Source organism: Anomaloglossus baeobatrachus, chromosome 3, assembly GCF_048569485.1.
Source record: "Anomaloglossus baeobatrachus isolate aAnoBae1 chromosome 3, aAnoBae1.hap1, whole genome shotgun sequence".
NCBI lineage: Eukaryota > Metazoa > Chordata > Amphibia > Anura > Aromobatidae > Anomaloglossus > Anomaloglossus baeobatrachus.
In genome coordinates this window covers 547,417,506-547,434,588 of record NC_134355.1, presented here as the reverse complement: position 1 = coordinate 547,434,588, position 17,083 = coordinate 547,417,506, and positions in this window count along the sequence as shown.

Sequence of the window (17,083 nt, the reverse complement as noted above, 5' to 3'; positions counted from 1 at the left end):
GAACAAGTCATGGCTCTCAGAGGACTTTTCTTCCCCGGGGTAAGCCAGGGGACGGGAAAGGCACGCGTATTTTTGAGAGTGCTTCATGCAAAGCATCTTTTTCTTTTTCAAAAGGGGGCTCAACCGATGCCAGTCAAGTGGGGTGTGTGTGGCCCAGTGAGTGGCAACGAGGGAGACTGTGGTTGGAGTCCCCTCGCTGTGTTTCTAAAAGAACCAAGATGAACAAGTCATGGCTCTCAGAGGACTTTTCTTCCCCTGGGTCAGCCAGGGGACGGGAAAGGCACGCGTATTTTTGAGAGTGCTTCATGCAAAGCATCTTTTTCTTTTTCAAAAGGGGGCTCAACCGATGCCAGTCAAGTGGGGTGTGTGTGGCCCAGTGAGTGGCAACGAGGGAGACTGTGGTTGGAGTCCCCTCGCTGTGTTTCTAAAAGAACCAAGATGAACAAGTCATGGCTCTCAGAGGACTTTTCTTCCCCGGGGTAAGCCAGGGGACGGGAAAGGCACGCGTATTTTTGAGAGTGCTTCATGCAAAGCATCTTTTTCTTTTTCAAAAGGGGGCTCAACCGATGCCAGTCAAGTGGGGTGTGTGTGGCCCAGTGAGTGGCAACGAGGGAGACTGTGGTTGGAGTCCCCTCGCTGTGTTTCTAAAAGAACCAAGATGAACAAGTCATGGCTCTCAGAGGACTTTTCTTCCCCGGGGTCAGCCAGGGGACGGGAAAGGCACGCGTATTTTTGAGAGTGCTTCATGCAAAGCATCTTTTTTTTTTTCAAAAGGGGGCTCAACCGATGCCAGTCAAGTGGGGTGTGTGTGGCCCAGTGAGTGGCAACGAGGGATACTGTGGTTGGAGTCCCCTCGCTGTGTTTCTAAAAGAACCAAGATGAACAAGTCATGGCTCTCAGAGGACTTTTCTTCCCCGGGGTCAGCCAGGGGACGGGAAAGGCACGCGTATTTTTGAGAGTGCTTCATGCAAAGCATCTTTTTCTTTTTCAAAAGGGGGCTCAACCGATGCCAGTCAAGTGGGGTGTGTGTGGCCCAGTGAGTGGCAACGAGGGAGACTGTGGTTGGAGTCCCCTCGCTGTGTCTCTAAAAGAACCAAGATGAACAAGTCATGGCTCTCAGAGGACTTTTCTTCCCCTGGGTCAGCCAGGGGACGGGAAAGGCACGCGTATTTTTGAGAGTGCTTCATGCAAAGCATCTTTTTCTTTTTCAAAAGGGGGCTCAACCGATGCCAGTCAAGTGGGGTGTGTGTGGCCCAGTTAGTGGCAACGAGGGAGACTGTGGTTGGAGTCCCCTCGCTGTGTTTTACATGCTTTTAGAAGGGCATGAAATGGCTTGGAGGTTGACTTTCATCATATGCAAACTGTTGGCTACCAAAATGCTGCCTTTCCAACAACTGTGGTTATAGGCAATGAGGAACATACTGATGAAGATGAGACGCAGATACCCGATTGGGATGACAACTTAAATATTCGGTCAGGGCAAGAAGAAACTCGGTCTGAGGGGTAGGGGAGTGCAAACACAACAATTGATGATTAAGTTCTAGATCACACCTACTGTCAACCCACAGTCAGACACTCGAGGAGGTCAACAGAGGCGGTGGAGGAGGATGCAACCGACGTCGAAGTAACCTGGCGCCTTCCTGGACACAGTCGGAGCACTGGTAGCACGTCTACAACTGCATCCTCAGCCACCACTCTGCCTCTGAGCATTATTCGGGGTGGATCAACAGGTCGCATGGCCTCTAAGCCTTGCCTAGCCAGGTCCTTTTTTGACATAGAAAAAGATCGCCCAAATTATGTGATCTGTAAAATTTGTCATGGTTCTCTTAGTAGAGGTCAAAACCTCAGCAGTTTGACAACTTCTTCCATGAATCGTCACATGAATAAATATCATATGGCCCGATGGGAAGCTCACCGTGCTGCAATGCGGCCTAGCGGAGCGAACCATCCACCGCCTGCCCCTTCCAGTGCATCCGCGCGCTCGTCATCTTCTAGGACTGTGGGGACAGCTGTCACACCTGTTTTTCCACCCACAACTTCCACCACTGTAACCGCAACAGGCAGTTTGCTTGGTAGGTCGTCAGTTGGTTTGGAAGGGGAAACAAGTGAGTGTGTACAGCTCTCTCAGACATCGATAGCACCAACTTTGGATGAAGGCAACATCATGTCTCCGCCTGCACTTTCCTCACAAAGCTGCATTTTTCCAGGGACACCCGACTCAACACCGTCTACACACAGCAGCCAGATCTCTGTCCCTCAGATGTGGTCAAATAAAAGGCCACTTCCTGCGACCCATGACAAAGCGAAGAGGTTGACTCTATCCCTCTGTAAGCTGTTGACTACAGAAATGCTGCCTTTCCGCCTAGTGGACACACAGGATTTTAGAGACCTTATGTCTGTCGCTGTGCCCCAGTACCAGATGCCTAGTCGCCACTACTTCTCTAAGAAAGGTGTGCCCGCGCTACACCAGCATGTCGCACACAACATCACCGCTTCCTTGAGAAACTCTGTGTGTGAACGGGTGCATTTCACCACCGATACTTGGACCAGTAAGCATGGACAGGGACGTTACATGTCGCTGACTGGCCACTGGGTAACTATGGTGATAGATGGTGAAGGGTCTGCTGCACAAGTCTTGCCGTCCCCACGACTTGTGTGTCAATCCTCTGTCTGTCCAAGTTCCGCCACTGCTTCTGCATCCTCCACCTCATCTGGGTCCTCCACCTCCGCCCCAAGCCTGCCTGGTCAGGCCACCAGCGTTCTCACTGTGCAGAAGGAATCACGCACCCCTCATTACTATGCTGGTAGCAGAGCGCAACGGCATCAGGCGGTCTTTAGCTTGACATGTCTTTGAAATAGGAGTCACACAGCGACTGAGTTGTGGGCAGCTCTGGAGACTGATTTTGATAAATGGTTGTCTCCACTCAACCTGCAGCCTGGTAAGGCCGTGTGCGACAATGCTGCAAACCTGGGTGCGGCCCTTCGCCTGGGCAAGGTGACACACGTGCCTTGTATGGCTCACGTGTTTAACCTTGTTGTCCAGCAATTTTTAACACACTATCCCGGCCTAGATGGCCTTCTGACCAGGGCACGGAAACTGTCTGCAGTGCTCACTTCCGCCGTTCAACCGCCGCACCTGAGCGACTTGCATCGCTCCAGAAGTCTTTCGGCCTGCCGGTTCATCGCCTGAAATGCGATGTGGCGACACGCTGGAATTCAACTCTCCACATGTTACAGCGACTGTGGCAGCACCGGCGAGCCCTGGTGCAATACGTCATGATGTATAGCCTGGGCCAACGAGATGCAGAAGTGGGGCAGATCACCCTGATGGAGTGATCTCAGATCAAGGACCTATGCACCCTTCTGCACAGTTTCGACATGGCGACGAATATGTTTAGCGCTGACAATGCCATTATCAGCATGACGATTACAGTCATTTACATGCTGGAGCACACGCTAAACACTATTCGTAGTCAGGGGGTGGGACAACAGGAAGGGGAGGAACTACAGGAGGATTCATATGCGCAAGACACAACAACATCACCAAGGTCCAGACGTTCATCATCACCAACGCGGCAGGCATGGGACCATGGGGGACAGGGATCAACAAGGGCGCATGGTAGCAGGTGAGATGTTGAGGAAGGTGCAGGAGGACATGAAGATATGGAGGACGAACTGTCCATGGACATGGAAGACTCAGCAGATGAGGGGGACCTTGGTCAAATTTCAGTTGAAAGAGGTTGGGGGGAGATGACAGAGGAAGAAAGAACGGTTAGCACCTCTATGCCACAAACACAGCGTGGACTTGGTGCGCATGGCTGCGCAAGACACATGAGTGCCTTCTTGTTGCACTACCTCCAACATGACCCTCGTATTGTCAAAATTAGAAGTGATGATGACTACTGGCTTGCCACACTATTAGATCCCCGGGACAAGTCCAAATTTTGTGACATAATTCCACCCATAGAAAGGGACGCACGTATGCAGGAGTATCAGCAGAAGCTGTTACTCGATCTTAGCTCGGCTTTTCCACCAAACAACCGTGCAGGTGAAGGGAGTGATTCTCCCAGTTGTAACTTGACAAACATGGGACGGCCTCGTCATCTTCAACAGTCTACCCGTACCAGTAGGACCGTATCTGGTGCTGGTAACAGCAATTTTATGGAATCTTTTCATAATTTTTTTAGACCCTCCTTTGCAAGGCCACCAGAGACAACAAGTCTGACACATAGTCAACGGATGGAGAGGATGATACAGGAGTATCTCCAAATGAACATCGATGCAATGACTTTGCAAATGGAGCCTTGCTCCTTTTGTGCTTCAAATCTAGAAAAATGTCAAGAGCTCTCCAGTTACGCCTCGAAGATTTTGTCGTGTCCAGCTGCCAGCGTTGTCTCTGAACGTGTCTTCAGTGCTGCTGGGTGTGTGCTGACAGATAAGCGCACGCGTCTGTCCAGTGACAATGTGGACAGACTGACGTTCATCAAAATGAACAAGTCATGGATCCAGAAGGAATTTACTACCCCTGTGTCATCCTGGGGAGAGTAAATGCTTGTGGATTTGGAATGTGCTTGATGCAAATCAAAACATCCTGTTTGCAACTAGGGCACAAGTGCTGCCACTGATAAGGTGTCTGTGTGGGGCCCAATTTTTGGAAAAAAAGGGAGACTCCGCTTGGAGTAACCCTTGCTTGCTGTGTTTTTTAAAAATGATACAAGATGAACAGATCTGAAGGCAAGATGAAGCCAACATCATGTCTCCGCCTGCACTTTTCTCACAAACCTGCATTTTTCCAGGGACACCCTACTCAACACCGTCTACAGACAGCAGCCAGATCTCTGTCCCTCAGATGTGGTCAAATAAAAGGCCACTTACTGCGACCCATGACAAAGCTAAGTGGTTGACTCTATCCCTCTGTAAGCTGTTGGCTACCGAAATGCTGCCTTTACGCGTAGTGGACACACAGGATTTTACAGACCTTATGTCTGTCGCTGTGCCCCAGTACCAGATGCCCAATCACCACTGCTTCTCCAAGAAAAGCATGCCCGCGCTACACCGGCATGTCGCACACAACATCACCACTTCCTTGAGAAAATCTGTGTGCGACAGGGTGCATTTCAACACAGATACTTGGACCAGTAAGCATAGACAGGGTCATTACATGTCACTGACTGGGCACTGGCAAACTATGGTGAGAGATGGAGAAGGGTCTGCTGTACAAGTCTTGCCGTCCCCACGAGTTGTTTCAATCCTTGTTCTGTATGTAGAAGTTAATACACTGCTTCTGCCTCTTCAACCTCGTGTGGGTCCTCTACCTTTGCGCAAACCCTGTGTGGTCAGGCCACCCTTCCTTGCAACTGCGCACAAGGACTACCACACACCTCCTTACTATGCTGGCAGCAGAGCTCAATGCCATCAGGCGGTCAAAGTTTTACTTTGAAATGTATGGGAAATGTGAGTCACACCGCTATTACAGAGAATAGTAGTCAGGCAGGGTCAAAACATTAATTGAGGAACAGGAACAGAATGGGACGGCCAGGACTTAATCAGAAAACAAGCAGAGGTGAAATGCGTATCGGCCAACAAGGTACATAAACAGCAAGCAGGAAAAGTAGTCAGGTAACAAGCACACAAAATCATAAAACTGAAATGGGGGTAAAATTAACCAGAGGTTCATAGCTATGTCTGGCAGTGGTCTGCAGACAGGATGGGCATAAAAAAGGGTGTGGTGTCTTCCCATTGGTTGTAGCTGAATGATGGTATTTCATCTGTGAGATACCCACCAGCTACATTCAGCCAGAGATTCTGCATCTGTCAAGGTAATGCAGCCCAGTGGGTGAGCATAACCTGCGTCCACCTGCGCCGCTGGCATCGACTACTCTCCCATCATCAGCACTATTCATGAAAGGAACACGTTGTCACCTGGCGACCGGAGTACAAATTGACGGAGCGGACTCCGTTGGTGACTTAACAGCCGTGTGCGGCAATGATGCAAACCTGGCTGCGGGCCATCCTCAGGGCAATGTGACACACGTGCCTTTTATGGCTCACGTGTTGATCCGAATTCTCCAGCAATTTTTAAAACACCATCACGGCCTACATGGCCTTGTGCAGCGGGCACGCTCGCTATGTGCTCACTTCCATCGTGCGCACACAGCAGCTCAACAACTTTCATCACTCCGGAAGTCTTAGGGTCTGGCAGTTAAACGCCGGAAATGCGATGTTCCGACACGCAGGAATTGGAATCTGCACATGTTGCAGCGTGTGTGGCAGCACCGCAGAGCCCTGCTGAAATACGGTAAGACATATAGCCTGGGATAAGTTGATCCAGAGGTGGTGCAGATCACGCTGCTGGAGTGGTGTCAGATCAAGGACCTATGCACCCTGCTACACAGTTTTGAAATGTCGACGAAGATGTTTAGCACTGGCAATGTCATTCTCAGCGTGACAATTCTGGTCATCTACATGATGGAGCACACTGTAATTATTATTCGGAGTCAGGTGTTGGGACAAGAGGAAGGGGAGGAAGTACAGGAGGAGTCATATGCGGAAGGGATAACAAGATCTACGAGGTCCAGATGGTCAGCGGCACCTATGCGGCAGTCATGGTGAGGGAGAGGGATTAACAAGGGCGCATAGTATCAGCAAAAAGTGTTGATGAAAGTGCAGGAGCCCATGAAGAAATGGAGGACGAACTGGCGATGGGCATGGAAGACTCAGCAGATGAGTGAGAGCTTGCTCACATTTCGGTTGTGCGAGGTTGTGGGTAGAGGGCAGAGGAAGGATGCACGATTCTCACCTCTCTGCCACCAACACACCAAGGACTTGGTCCTCTTGGATGCACAAGACACATGAGCGCCTTCTTGCTGCACTACCTACATGACCCTCGGATTGTATGAATTTGAAGTAATCCTGAATACTGGGTTGCCACACTGTTAGATCCCCGGTACAAGACAAAATTTGGCGAACTAATTCCTGCCATAGAAATAGACGCACGTATACAGGAGTATCTGCAGAATGTGGTACGCAATCTTAGATCTACTTTTCCACTAAACACCAGTGCTGCACAGAGTGAATCTCAACACTTTGTCATGGATAGGAGGAAATGGTCTTTTACTTGTCCACATCGGAGGGACCGAGGGATGGCTGCTGTGCTGAGATGGCGTTGAGTACGGTGTCCCTGCACAGTTGCACTTTTGGTCATATCCCAAAATGAGTTGAAAAAGGACAGATGCTGTTGGAAAGGGGAACAGGTGTGTTGGAAAGGGGAAAAAAATTTTGGTCCGTGGATTTGGTGGTTAAACAACTGTAACATTTGCTGAAGAAACAACATCTGTTACAGTGGGACTGGCAGATTTGGATAAAGTGGTATATAATCTGTGACCGCTATATAACAAAAATTAATAAGAAAAGAAAGAGAAAGGTATATATCACCTTCAGCAGTCAGTGTCCACCGTGCTCCCAGTTGGAAAAGGAGAGGTTGGCAACTTGAAGGTTTGGTGGAGGATACAGAGCTGTGTGGCTATGAAACTAATAGTAGCCTGAACCGAGTTAGACGCCATTCGGATCTGGAGACTGTGAGCCCTGTTAGCGTCACAGGGTCCACATGCCCACCCAGCCCAGGAACTCCCTGTTAACAACACAGGGGCCATTGAGTACGCTGACCGTGTGCGTAGGGGCCACACCTGTGGACAGCAGGCGCATCAGCAGCAGCAGGCCTGTTAATGCCACTGGGCTGCACAAGCAGGACTGTTAGGACAGGAGCTGGTCTTAACCGTTCTGCGTTACCAACTGTGGTGGTGGCCTGCATCCACCACCCTATCCCTGCCTACCTCTGGCCTAAAGCCGCAATGGGTTCAACACATGGAGGTGTGCTCTTTCGGAGCATAATAGAAGACTGCGCACCTCCTTGTTGGCTCCAGCCCCTTTTATAACCTGGGTCCGCCCCAAACCAGGGTGAACCACAATGCACCTCCTGGAGACAAAAGCAGAGTGACACGTCATGAGTGGCATAACTAGCGTCCTATTTGGAAACGCAACTTCAATGATGACCTCATGGCTGCCATGACCCAAACACCTCACCAGTCATCGTCTGACCATCAATAATGCGGTGACAAGTCATAGGTGTGGGCCTCTGCAAGCCATTTGGGAGGACACCTGATGCCCTGTGGTCTATATGGGACCCCCACATCAGGGCCAGGGCCAAAGAGTTCATTACCGGACCTAGTCTCTGATGCAGGAAGTGCCTGAGCATGCTCAGTAGCATGAAATACAGTCTCTGAAAAAAGACTATCAGCTTTAGCATGGTGTCTAGGCACAAAACAGGACTTAGACCCGGCACAGAATGCAAGCACCTGTGCAAAGAGGCTTTTCACACTTAGTGTGGGAGCATGCGCTGTATCCCGAAATGAAGACTTAGCGTCAGGAATGGCACAGTCAGGCTGAGCATACTCACTAGGCGAAACACTGTAATTATGCTGCAGCTGGGGTACATCGGCACACGCATGCGCACTAGCTGCCTCTCCACACTTAGACGTGGAGGGGAAATTTGTCTTGGAGATGCTGTCTATGAACAGAAGGAAAAGCTAAAGGAAGCCTGACTTTCTATCCCTCCGAATTATGAAATGCAGCAATGAATTCCATGAGTTTGCTATAACATTAGCGTAGCTAAATGTGCATGAGGGTGTGATGTAGAGGTGCTAGAAATAGCTTGTCACCAGTGGGGCACTAATGGAATACAACAGCCAGTTCTATGATGCCACAAAATGGCAGTATTTTGTGCTATCATTATAGCTTATTAAAAACAGAGCACGAGGTTGTCATGCAGAGGTGCTGCACATAGATTTGCAGTAGTGTGAATAGACAAAAGTACAATAGCCACGTTTAGGATACAACTAGGTACAGTGAGTGTTTGCTAGTATAATGGCTGAGTTTAAAAAAGTTTGAGTGTGCAATGCAGGCAGATGTCCTGCAAATATCGTTCCAATACTGTGAATTGACAAAAGTACAATAGCCACGTTTAGGATACAACTAGGTACAGTGAGTGTTTGCTAGTATAATGGCTGAGTTTAAAAAAGTTTGAGTGTGCAATGCAGGCAGACGTGCTGCAAATAACGTTCCAATACTGTGAATAGACAAAAGTACAATAGCCACGTTTAGGATACAACTAGGTACACTGAGTGTTTGCTACTATAAATGGCTGAGTTTAAAAAAGTTTGAGTGTGCAATGCAGGCAGACGTGCTGCAAATAACGTTCCAATACTGTGAATTGACAAAAGTACAATAGCCACGTTTAGGATACAACTAGGTACAGTGAGTGTTTGCTAGTATAATGGCTGAGTTTAAAAAAGTTTGAGTGTGCAATGCAGGCAGACGTGCTGCAAATAACGTTCCAATACTGTGAATTGACAAAAGTACAATAGCCACGTTTAGGATACAACTAGGTACAGTGAGTGTTTGCTAGTATAATGGCTGAGTTTAAAAAAGTTTGAGTGTGCAATGCAGGCAGACGTGCTGCAAATAACGTTCCAATACTGTGAATTGACAAAAGTACAATAGCCACGTTTAGGATACAACTAGGTACAGTGAGTGTTTGCTAGTATAATGGCTGAGTTTAAAAAAGTTTGAGTGTGCAATGCAGGCAGACGTGCTGCAAATAACGTTCCAATACTGTGAATTGACAAAAGTACAATAGCCACGTTTAGGATACAACTAGGTACAGTGAGTGTTTGCTAGTATAATGGCTGAGTTTAAAAAAGTTTGAGTGTGCAATGCAGGCAGACGTGCTGCAAATAACGTTCCAATACTGTGAATTGACAAAAGTACAATAGCCACGTTTAGGATACAACTAGGTACAGTGAGTGTTTGCTAGTATAATGGCTGAGTTTAAAAAAGTTAGAGTGTGCAATGCAGGCAGACGTGCTGCAAATAACGTTCCAATACTGTGAATAGACAAAAGTACAATAGCCACGTTTAGGATACAACTAGGTACACTGAGTGTTTGCTAGTATAATGGCTGAGTTTAAAAAAGTTTGAGTGTGCAATGCAGGCAGATGTCCTGCAAATATCGTTCCAATACTGTGAATTGACAAAAGTACAATAGCCACGTTTAGGATACAACTAGGTACAGTGAGTGTTTGCTAGTATAATGGCTGAGTTTAAAAAAGTTAGAGTGTGCAATGCAGGCAGACGTGCTGCAAATATCGTTCCAATACTGTGAATAGACAAAAGTAAAATAGCCACGTTTAGGATACAACTAGGTACAGTGAGTGTTTGCTAGTATAATGGCTGAGTTTAAAAAAGTTTGAGTGTGCAATGCAGGCAGACGTGCTGCAAATAACGTTCCAATACTGTGAATAGACAAAAGTACAATAGCCACGTTTAGGATACAACTAGGTACACTGAGTGTTTGCTAGTATAATGGCTTAGTAACAATGAGTTGTAGTGTGCAATGCAGGCAGACGTGCTCTGCAAATGTCTTTGCACTAGTGGGACTATAGCAAAGTCCAATAGCCACGTTTAGGATGCCACTAGGTACACTGAGTGTTTGCTAGTAAAATTGCTTAGTTTAAAAAAGTTGGAGTGTGCAATGCAGGCAGATGTGCTCTGCTAATATCTTTGCACTAGTGGGACTATAGCAAAGTCCAATAGCCACGTATAGGATGCCACTAGGTACACTGAGTGTTTGCTAGTATAATGGCTTAGTTAAAATGAGTTTGAGTGTGCAATGCAGGCAGACGCGCTATGCAAATGTCTTTGCACTAGTGGGACTATAGCAAAGTCCAATAGCCACGTATAGGATGCCACTAGGTACACTGAGTGTTTGCTAGTATAATGGCTTGGTTTTAATGAGTTGGAGTGTGCAATGCAGGCAGACGCGCTCTGCAAATGTCTTTGCACTAGTGGGACTATAGCAAAGTCCAATAGCCACGTATAGGATGCCACTAGGTACACTGAGTGTTTGCTAGTATAATGGCTTGGTTAGAATGAGTTGTAGTGTGCAATGCAGGCAGATGTGCTCTGCTAATGTCTTTGCACTAGTGGGACTATAGCAAAGTCCAATAGCCACGTATAGGATGCCACTAGGTACACTGAGTGTTTGCTAGTATAATGGCTGAGTTTAAAAAAGTTAGAGTGTGCAATGCAGGCAGACGTGCTGCAAATATCGTTCCAATACTGTGAATAGACAAAAGTACAATAGCCACGTTTAGGATACAACTAGGTACACTGAGTGTTTGCTAGTATAATGGCTTAGTAACAATGAGTTGTAGTGTGCAATGCAGGCAGACGTGCTCTGCAAATGTCTTTGCACTAGTGGGACTATAGCAAAGTCCAATAGCCACGTTTAGGATGCCACTAGGTACACTGAGTGTTTGCTAGTAAAATTGCTTAGTTTAAAAAAGTTGGAGTGTGCAATGCAGGCAGATGTGCTCTGCTAATATCTTTGCACTAGTGGGACTATAGCAAAGTCCAATAGCCACGTATAGGATGCCACTAGGTACACTGAGTGTTTGCTAGTATAATGGCTTAGTTAAAATGAGTTTGAGTGTGCAATGCAGGCAGACGCGCTATGCAAATGTCTTTGCACTAGTGGGACTATAGCAAAGTCCAATAGCCACGTATAGGATGCCACTAGGTACACTGAGTGTTTGCTAGTATAATGGCTTGGTTTTAATGAGTTGGAGTGTGCAATGCAGGCAGACGCGCTCTGCAAATGTCTTTGCACTAGTGGGACTATAGCAAAGTCCAATAGCCACGTATAGGATGCCACTAGGTACACTGAGTGTTTGCTAGTATAATGGCTTGGTTAGAATGAGTTGTAGTGTGCAATGCAGGCAGATGTGCTCTGCTAATGTCTTTGCACTAGTGGGACTATAGCAAAGTCCAATAGCCACGTATAGGATGCCACTAGGTACACTGAGTGTTTGCTAGTATAATGGCTTAGTTAAAATGAGTTTGAGTGTGCAATGCAGGCAGACGCGCTATGCAAATGTCTTTGCACTAGTGGGACTATAGCAAAGTCCAATAGCCACGTATAGGATGCCACTAGGTACACTGAGTGTTTGCTAGTATAATGGCTTGGTTAGAATGAGTTGTAGTGTGCAATGCAGGCAGATGTGCTCTGCTAATGTCTTTGCACTAGTGGGACTATAGCAAAGTCCAATAGCCACGTATAGGATGCCACTAGGTACACTGAGTGTTTGCTAGTAAAATGGCTTGGTTAGAATGAGTTGTAGTGTGCAATGCAGGCAGACGCGCTCTGCAAATGTCTTTGCACTAGTGGGACTATAGCAAAGTCCAATAGCCACGTATAGGATGCCACTAGGTACACTGAGTGTTTGCTAGTATAATGGCTTAGTTATCAGTTGGAGTGTGCAGAGGACAAGAGGGTACAGTGGCAGGATTGTGGTGCTCTGGGTAGAGGAATGGAAGCCTGCCTTTCTATTCCCTCCTAATGGTGAAATGCAGGTAGGAAATCCCTGACCTGGGCTACACAGACGCTGTTGCTGTTTGCAGGACCTGTCACCTATGGCTCTCTGACCCTGCCGGTTGGAGCCCTTAAAAGGACTGCTATAAAGTGCTCTCCCTAAGCTGTCTAACGCTGTGTATGCAGCGCATACAGCTGTATCGGCTATAGGACTCAGGAAGACGGAGCTGCGACAGTGATGTCTGACACCAAAGACGCAGAAGGCAGATAATGGCGTCCGTGAAGAAAATGTCCGGTTTTATAATGCAGGGACATGTGACATGCAGATCCTATCACACATGCCGTTGCTTCTCTGGCTCAAAGTCCACTTAGCTGTGTGTGTGTCTGGGATTGGCTGACATGCTGGCCCGCCCCACAAGACGCGCGCGCTTAGGGAAGGAAGACAAGAAAAAAAAAAAAAAAAATGGCGATCGCCATTATAGAAACAGCAGTGATCTGAAGGCGCTGTTCACGCACACTATACACTGAAATGTGATAATAGTTTGATTCACAGAGTGACTTACACTATTACAGCAGAAACCAAGCTATGATTTAGCTGTTTTTTGGCTGCTAGAACCGTTCTCGAACGTTTCTAGAACTACCGAGCTTTTGCAAAAAGCTCGAGTTCTAGTTCGATCTAGAACATGCCCCAAAATCACTCGAGCCGCGAACTGGAGAACCACGAACCACGAACCGCGCTCAACTCTAGTGTTGACTTAACCTGCATAAAACGGGAAAAATCCGCTCCCCAGTGTTTTGTGTACTGTGGGAGCCGTTGCCTGCAAAATCTGACCCTTGGGATCTCTGTGGGTTCTGACGGACATCCTATCCCCCGTGTTGGGCTTCTGTTTTGCTCTCTGGGCTACTTGTGGGACAAAGTCTGGAACCTTGTCCTCTGCTGGCTGATTAACAAGGTGTTTGCAACCTTCCTTGTTCTAGGGTCCAGGTACCCTGACTGTGAACCACCTCCGGACCAGATTCCCACTGTCGGCACTGGCGGGCGACAACCCTGCCCTGGTCCACTTTAGGTCTCCCGCAACCAGATCTCCGTCGCCTGTGGCCCTGCTCTGCCGTCTGCAACCTAGTTAGCTCAGGCTAAAACCCCTGACCACCACTTCACACTCCTCTCCACTCCACTCTCCTGACTAATCTGACGTGCTCCCTCCCCTGACACCTCAGGACCCCTAGGTGGGCGCTCCCAACCACCTGGTCCCACCCACTGGTGTGTCCCTATTGTCCCAGGGGGGTGACTAGGCTTTTGTGGCTGGTGTTACCTATATGTGGGTTGTTGGTGGAATTTCAAGGAGAAGGTGATTCCTGCACCCAGGAGGAGGGTACAGTCGTCTGTGACTACCTGGTTTTGCCAGGGCGTCACACTAGCAGGTCTTGTCTCGCAGTGGAAGCGGGATGTCAGCCTCCAATAGACCACATGCCATAAGTAAGCTGCGTCTTGCTGGACTAAGAGCAGATAGCTGATTGCTGCATTCTCCACCAAACTTAAACAGAGTTGTTAACAGTATCGGAACCCTGGAGATGCCGATATTGTTAAAAGTAGTGTCGGCTAATGCTGCCCACAGCCAGACCAGCTCTGCTTTATGAGGAGCCACCTCAGACTGCCCACTGATGTGAGATGCTCATCTTGCCTCAAGGCTGAAGATGGCCTTGTTGAGGGGCATGTGGTAGTCAAATTAAAAAAGTAAAACAGGTATGTTAAATGTTAACCTTTTTTGTTCAAATCCCTCCCCTTTAACAAAAATTATGTTGCTTTAAAAAGTTATATTGTTAGGTAGGTATATAAGCACAGAAAGTAAGATGTGAAAATAGCCAAAAGAATTTTTGTGGCATGTGCAGTTGTTAGATTGGACTAGTAAGTCATGAGCTCACTCTTTGCTTTATTCAATCTTCAGCAATATGTGAAATGGCACCAGTCTTTTTATTGTTTGGCAATACGCGCAAATGTAATTACAATTTGTTCAAATTTGCCGGGAAGGCAAATTTCATGAAATTTTTGTGAAATTTAATGGAAATAGGTAGGAAAAGGGTAATTTCAAAACTGCGCCAATGACCACTCATGAAGATGATGAAATTAATGTTACTTTATTTCATGCTCAGGTCTGGTCTACGCATTTCAGGAGGCTCTGCTCCCTTCCTCAGGACAATACAGGCACAAGTAACATCATGTAACATTAATTTCATCATCTTCATGAGTGGTCGTTGGCGCGGTATTGAAACTACCCTTTTCCTACCTATTTCTATTACCATTGAGGGGTGACTGCTGCCGCTGACCGATTATCTATGCCCTTACAGTAGTTGTGACTTTCACAACTCCACTTGGTGAGTAACCCACGTGCATTTCACCCTATATGTTTTTGGGGTAAGACCCTATTGCGCTCTCTCTCCACAGTTTTTATTTTCTGTGAAATTTAATGCACAGTGGATCGATTCAATTATCTCTACTTACAAAAGTATTTCATTTATTCATAGGTGCCTCTGAATTGTAAAAATAAAGCTAAAATATTTTGAGAGAAACTACATAGCCATAGCCATATGTTGAACATATAATTAGTCTTTATCTGATCTTCTAGCTCATTGAGAATATTCTCCTTAATTTGCTAACTACAGTGTTTTCGGTGTTTAGATAAAGACATACTGAAAAGTTTACAACCAGAATACCAAATCTCAACACAGTATGATGGAAAAACTAAAGTGTTTAGATTATCCTAATTGTATGATAAAATATTACAAAACCTGTTTCATTACCATTGCATCTTCTGCTCCATGAATTAAACATCATAAAGTTTCATCTTCTGGAAAGGAAGAGTGGAGGAAAAGACTTCATGCCTGCCACTCTGTCAAATATATGAGACTTTGTAAAAATGGGATCCTGTTAGCTAGGAAATGATATTTCCTTTACAAATTTGTGTTTTAATGGTACATTATTCATTCACAAAATGGTGCACAGAACTGTAACGTAATAGTGATTTTTTATGCAATCTTCAACGATGAAATATGTTTCTTAATTCTGTTAAGCAGAAAAGAACGAAAACAGCTCATTTTCTGACTTCCATTTTTGCTGCTTCTTTCTACAATTAGTCAGTAAAGTTTGTGCAAATGGTATTTTAGATTTTAATTAACTTGAGAATCCTTAAAGGGGAGAAATTTGAGAATTCATTCCTGCAACAGGAAATACTATGACATGAAAGTCAAAACTACTCATCTGATAAATCACTTGCAATTTTCTTTCCACTCTTCAGGTTTTCCATATGAGTTTTTGTTTAAACTTCTGGGGCAGTGATGTGACATAGAAAAAGAAGACAAATTCAGTGGTCTGTCTTGGTGCTAAAAACTATAGGTTTAAATTTTTATAAGAGGCAAATTGTTAAGGATAAACAACATCTTCTGACTTGTTTCAAGCATAGAGGAGTTGTAGAGATACAAGTTATATGTATAAAAATTCCAATTTCCATCGATGTTTACTAAAGTTAATGCAAGTGTATAACATAGGACCAATGGAATTCCATATACAAAGTCACACAGAATAAGAGAAGAAGCAAATGTCACAAGGTGTTAGACTCATTGGGCGAACAGGGATTTAGGGGACCCACTGGGCAGCAACACACATAAATCCCAGAGGGGCTTGACTACAGACCTGAACCTGGTTTCACCAGAGTTCCTGATGGTGGAGGTATTACACTGCAGGTAGGATCCAGGTGCCACTCGGAAAGACTGGTGTTGCATTGGCTGGCCCCAGGGATATGGGAACGATAGTAGAGGTGTGGCAATAGCTGATGCAGAAGATCCGTCTGGGATGGATGGATGGACATACGGATGGATGGCAGCAACTGGTGTAGAGGTTCCATCCGGTATGGATGGATGGATGGGTGGATGTATGGCAGCAGTTGGTGACGATACTTCATGGCAAAAGGCATCGTGGTAAGCGGCTGATATGGAGGCAGCAGCGGCAGGTATTGGAAGCAGCAGCGGACTCTGCAGTACAGACAAGTGTAAACAGTATGTCTAACACTGCAGAACAGCAACAGCAGCAAAGTGTTATGTGACCTGAAAACTAGCAGTGACTAAACTCGTTTCCCAGGCTTGCTAGCTGTCTTGGGAAGCACTTCTGGGTTTAAGAGGGTGCTGGCCCCTTAAGAAATGGGGTGTGACCATAGTCGTGCCCTACGGGCAGAAACTTGTGCTTTCCAAGATGCTCAGATGCTCTGGGAGGCCGTAGCATGAGACGGGACCGGGACCCTTGCAGCAGGATGCCCAGACAGATGAGAACGCTGATGTTCTCGCTGGAGGGAGGAAAGCAGGAGCATGCGAGGACGCTGGCCTGAGTGTTACACAAAGAAAGCGCACAAAAATAGAACATAGATACAAATTTAATTATAAAAAAGTTGGTTCTGGTGTTTTTGTTAAGGCCTCTAGGTATGCAAATGAACCACAGAAAATTCCAATATGCTTCCCTGTTGAACAGATTTTAGCATTAGCCACCTTCTCTTGCTTGGACATTAACAATATAAATTATACTTTTAAATGAGATATGACTGCTCCATTTATTTGTTGGCAGTGTGCAGATACTGCGGACATGTTTTACTTTTGCTGGACCCAGTAAGT